This window comes from Gadus morhua, chromosome 17 (assembly GCF_902167405.1).
Source record: "Gadus morhua chromosome 17, gadMor3.0, whole genome shotgun sequence".
Classification (NCBI taxonomy): domain Eukaryota; kingdom Metazoa; phylum Chordata; class Actinopteri; order Gadiformes; family Gadidae; genus Gadus; species Gadus morhua.
This window is the reverse complement of record NC_044064.1, coordinates 4684412-4690484: the sequence shown is the minus strand read 5'-3', so window position 1 is coordinate 4690484 and position 6073 is coordinate 4684412.

Genomic DNA, 6073 nt, shown 5'->3' with positions numbered 1-6073 from the left:
CAAATGCACTCCATTTACTATTTACCATTCAGAAGCATAAACCTTAACGTCATGAGACACACCTGTGTTCGTCCTCACTACCCAACCTCTTTGCTAAAAGCACGTTGGCTAACGTCAGTATCCCGGGGAATATGTTGGCTTGGTAATGCGTACAGGGAGCCCTGCAACTAGGGGGGCGCCGCGGCGTGGTCCACCCCTCGCCGTCACCACCACCCTGCCGGTGATGAATAATTCATCCCAACATTACTAATTTTAGTTCTCAAACGCGGTCGTACATACATTACCCTGAAACGACCCTAGGCTCCGAGGTGGGGGAAACGAGGCACGTCGATCAGAACGGAGGAAGGGGGAGTGCGTGTGCGGTCGCGCTGGCTCGTCGCTCAGCAGGAGCAGTCTTGTAGCGTCGCCGGCGGACTGGGTTCAACCTCAGGACGGAGGGCCCCTGACACGGGAGGCAGGGAGCACATCCTTCTGAATGAGGGAGGAGACACGCGCCGAGAGCCTGCTGCGGCACACAGTGTACAACAGTTCCGTCGCTTAACGTTAGCCTTTGTCGCTAAGCGCCATCTCCTGTCGCTAAATGTTATTTTTTTCCGCCAAACTTGAGCTTTTTCCCCCCAAACATTAGCTTCCATTAGCAAACGTTGGCCTCTGCTTCCAACCATTAGTGTCTGTCGCTATACTTTAGCTTTGGTCGCTGAGCTTGTTATCAATATTGTTTATTTTTTCCCAAGTTTAATGTGAGAAGAAGCCTTCCATTGCTAGCTTACTGACTTGTGACGTCAGTTATACATTCTTAAATACCAAATCCCTGCTCTGGGAAATGGCACCAGCTAGCATAAAGGTGCGAGTAGCGCGTCACCATGGCTAGGTGATTCAGCGGGTTGGCGCTGCAGTGGTTGTGATTGCCATGGTCGGGCTATACCCTGCCTCATCCTCTCAGCCTGTTACGCAAGCGCCCCTCCGCCCTCCACTAGAGTCCAGTGGCTGCAGAGAGCCTGGGGGAGGGAGGGGGGGGGGGGGGTTAAACCTGGACGGGCACTGCATGTATTTTGGAGAAGGTTTTTTTTTAAATATGAAAGCTCCGTTTTTGGGATGGAGATTGAGGGCTTTCTGTTCCTCCTAACTGCCTAAATGAATAAAGTGATCAATTATGGTTTATTTCGATTTCTCTAGGTGCAGCTTATGTAATGAGTGAGTGGGAGAGGATGATGTTTATGGGGAACGAAGGATTTGTAAAAATGCAGGTGAGACTGAAATTGAGGGGGAGAGTGTATTTGCTGCAGGCGAACTGAGGCCAATCATACCAGTAAAATAAACAACGTTTTTTTTACTGGTACGTCACTCTCTAAATGATCATCACTCTATTGTACCTCCAGCAAAACCCAAATTACATGCATAAATGTCCCACATATCCAATTTGAGAAAATATATATTTCCAATTTAGCAACTTCAACAGAAACGGCAGGCAGGCAGACCATATAACTCCACCGTTTCCCGAAATAAAAACCATTCCCAAAAACTCAAACCAGCCTCCATCTACCATTGAGCTGTCAATCATTTCATAACCACCTTTGTGGAATTTGAACAAGATGAAATTCACCTTCGACCATCAACTGATGAATAAAGATTAAAGGTGACATATTATACCACCCGGTGTGAGTGTAATAAGCCTCTACTGACATCACAAGTGGGCGTGTCCACCTAGATGTGTGCTGGATAGATCAGTCTACCAGCCTACCCGGTGGACTGTAGAAAAAGTTGCTAATCTATCCGTCAGGCATCTAGAGGCATCTAGAGGAGGCAGTAGTCTACCAGCCTACCCGGTGGACTGTAGACAAAGTTGCTAATCTATCCGTCAGGCATCTAGAGGCATCTAGAGGAGGCAGTAGTCTACCAGCCTACCCGGTGGACTGTAGACAAAGTTGCTAATCTATCCGTCAGGCATCTAGAGGCATCTAGAGGAGGCAGATTTTCAAAACGGCTTGTAACGGCTAATCACACTAACACCTGGTGGCATAATATGTGTCACCTTTAAGATTCAAAGCGCGTGGCGCCGGCGGAATCCCTCTCCGTCCCACTCTCAAGGTTTAACGGTAGAGGATGATTTAAGAGGGTCATTAGGGAGTCTGATTTTTCGGTTGAAGTCGATGCGGACGGCTTCCAAAACCGAAACTGAAACTAAAACTGAAAGTAAGCCGTGATTGTATGCCCCACTTTCTGCAAGTCGTACTCCCATCTTTGTGCTTTCCTTGTCAAAACAATGTCAACATGGGAGGTTTCTGCTTTACCCAAGGAGGTCTGTGTACCCAAACGACAGACGGATGAAAGATACTGTATACTATGGATGTGTGATCGCTCTCGCTGCCCCCTTGTCAACATCACTTCCCAACATGTTAATGAATTCACCGTTGCATGTGTGGAACCCACCAGATACGACTAGTGCTGCTGCGACGCATGCTGGCGGCCAGCTCTGCCCTGACTCATCAAAGGCCTGCTGTCGGCAGATGCTGATGAATGCTGTTTGTGTGTGTATGTGTATCTGGATGTGTACGTGTATCTGTGTATGTATGTATGTATGTATGTATGTATGTATGTATGTATGTATGTATGTATGTATGTATGTATGTATGTATGTATGTATGTATGCATGTGTGTATGTATGCATGTGTGTATGTATGCATGTATGCATGTGTGTGTATGTATGTGTGTGTGTTTGCATGTGTGCATGTGCGTTTGTAGGTTGTGCCAAGTGTCTCACTCTCAATATGTTCTGTGTGTGTGTGTGCGTGTGTTCTTGTGTGTGTTTGCATGTGTGCATGTGCGTGCGGTGGTTGTGCCATGTGTCTCCCTCTCTTTATGTTTTCCCTGTGTGTGTTTGTGTGTGTGTGCGTGCGATGGTCGTGCCATGTGTCTCCCTCTCTGTGTGTCCCCCCTGATCCCAGGCTTCCCTCTGGTAGGAGTGTGGTCATGTGACCCATGCTGTCAGGGTGACAAGCTGTCATTTATCCATCCGACTTCTCAACCCGAAGACACCGGCTTATAATCCCGCTTGAGGGCATTTGATGTTAGGTAAGGAACACACTCCCAGATTCAGACTCAGGTCAGTCAATCCTCAAACGGCATGGGAATGAACCAAGAAATACACCATCAATAAATAACATTGTTCTTTTATTTAAAACACACACATAAACACACAACCTAACCTATGTTTTTTTGGGATTAGATCCATTGCCAGCATGAAATAATGAGAAATCTATCTATATACAGTATATGTGTGTATATATATATAAAGAGAGAGAAACATAGATATATATGTGTGTGCTGGGTCATTAATACAACAATAAGAGACATCTCATCCGTGACCGCGAAGCTCCGCTCATCGGGTCAAAGCAATCTATCGCAGACTCTTAAAACCCATCAAAGCATTATTTATTCTCCTCCTCCTCACCTCTCTGCTATCTCCCACTGTCACCTCCTTTTGGATCCCAGATGAAAAGGTGGTGGGTGGAGGTGGGGGGTTGGGGGGGGGGGGGGGGGGGGACAAAGACCAGGCCTGAGGTAAGGCAGAGGACACACACACCTGCAGTGGATCACACCATTCAGCCAGTGGGTAAGATAAAGCTGTGGCCTTGCTAATGAGTGCAAGACCATTGTGTGTGTGTGTGTGTGTGTGTGTGTGTGTGTGTGTGTGTGTGCCAGGTGTCTCATCCTGTGTCTGTGGAGTAGAGGGTGTCGCGGTGTACCCCAACATGGGGGGGGGGGGGGGGGGGGTCGTGGGGGAGGGGGTCTTCTTCAGGAAGTGCCACCATTAGCAGAGGTGCTGGTGGACAGAGAGTCGTAATGGTTCGAGCCACCAGTTTGTTTGGAAACTCTGACCGCTATACCGAGATTGATTCCTCCTGTTGCTTGGAAACCAAACGCCGTGGCGATGGCCCTGCGGTTTATATGGCGCACCCAACCCTCACGGATCTTCCGTGGTTCGGACAAAAAAAAAAGAAGGAATTTCCAATCGTCTTCTGGATGAGTGGCGAACACTGAACGGTGCCCCACGTATAAACCGGGGGTTGCTATGGGAACGTGACTCATGGGGGCGGCGCTGCTATACCTGTGTGTGTGTGTGTGTGTGTACGGTCTGTGTGTGTGTGTGTGTGTGTGTGTGTGTACGGTGTGTGTCTGTGTCTATGTACGCTGTGTCTGGTGTGTGTACGATGTGTACGTGGCAGCTGCATGCTTCCGATGCAAGCCCTCTTCCTCACACAGCTTGTTTTCTCAAACCACTAACACCACCCCCCACCACCCAGCCCTAACACCACCATGTCTCCATCAGGCCTTCCCATCGCAACAGATGCTCCATGATCCACGTCCGAGAGGAAACGCATTAACGGGCTGCTCCCCTTCCCTCTAAGACCGGCCGTTTCGTAGATATTCCCTGCTTTGGGACGATGCCTCCCTTTGTACATCTATGTGATATTCCTCTTACCACTTTTGCACGCATCCTCGTATTCGTCCCTCTATCTTTTCCCCCTTCCATCGTTCACACTGTTTACATTATTGCGACACTTCTGGGTATAAAACACAGACGTGAGGCTCGGGTTGGTGGCGTCTGCGTTGTGTCACTGCAGAGGAAGAAGCTTTATGATCCAGAGTCACAGAACGCTGCTCTTGTCGGGTACACCCACTGCTCTAACCTTGTGAAATAAAAGTGTTTTGTTTCCCGCAGAGCTGGAGCGAGAGGGACAACCCCCAAAGGAGATGAAGGTAATGTCAAAATAAAGACTAATATCGTGGGAGGGATTTGACACTGATCGGCGAGCGTGTTGCAGATGTTTAGTTCCGTGGGATGGGCTCACTGGATTAGGAGTCTGTACCTACGGGGCAGACTCTAACAGACTTTGTCACGGAAGTGCTTTGACGGAGGTGATTGCGTTGGATGTGTACACGGGCAGACGATCGCTCGGTTGAATCGGATCATGAAACACATATGATAAGCCTTCGTCAGCCCCTTCAGACACTGGGAAGGATTCGCCAGCTATCAACGTCGTGGTTCTTTTCAGTTTTTGGTTGCATAAATCCGGTTTTATGATAAGTTGGTCTTTCTAATTCTTTGGTCGGCCTTCGATGGACTCAAAGCACAGACATATCCGGAGTCCTTCAGAGGTTTGGTTTAAAGCGGATGAGATATTTTGGTTTATCTATTCACAGCCAACACAAAGGCACATTTTCTGGGAAAAAAACACTTGATACTTAAAAAAAAAACTCCACAGACACATACACACACACACACACCACAGACACACACACACACCACATACACACCACATACACACCACACACACACCACAGACACACCACACACACACCACATACACACCACATACACACCACAGACACACACACACCACACACACACACACACACACACACACACACACACACACACACACACACACACACACACACACACACACACACACACACACACACACACACACACACACCACAGCACACACGTTCTGCAGCATGCAGCCCTTTGAAGAGGACAGGATTGACCTCAGTTTAGGATGTGGCCGAAGTCCAATCAAACAGACTGCACTGACACCTGGTATCATTCAACCCCGCCCCAGTGTCCCCTCCCACACATCTCCCTCCCTGGTCTTCAGCAAGGAGATAATGCGTGTGTTTATTCCCAGGTTCGGTGTCCGTGTTGACTAATGTAATGTGTAACTACAATGGTCGCTGCTTTGCGATGTCCCGTGATGACTTATGGTTTGGGGCGGGAGGAAATCAGATCACTGCTGGTGTTGATGTAAGGGAGAGGATGTTTGGGTGGGTAACAACGGGGAATAGAATAGCAATATAATAATAGAAGAAGTGAATTAATCACCCAGGGGCCGAGGTTATAGCATTAGCGATAGCGTAAGCCCTAACAAGAACGACCATGCTAGCTTATTACAATGATAAAATGCAACAGGACTTACAGTATATATATATATATGTATATATATATATATATATATATATATATATATATATATATATATATATATATATATATGCATATATATATATA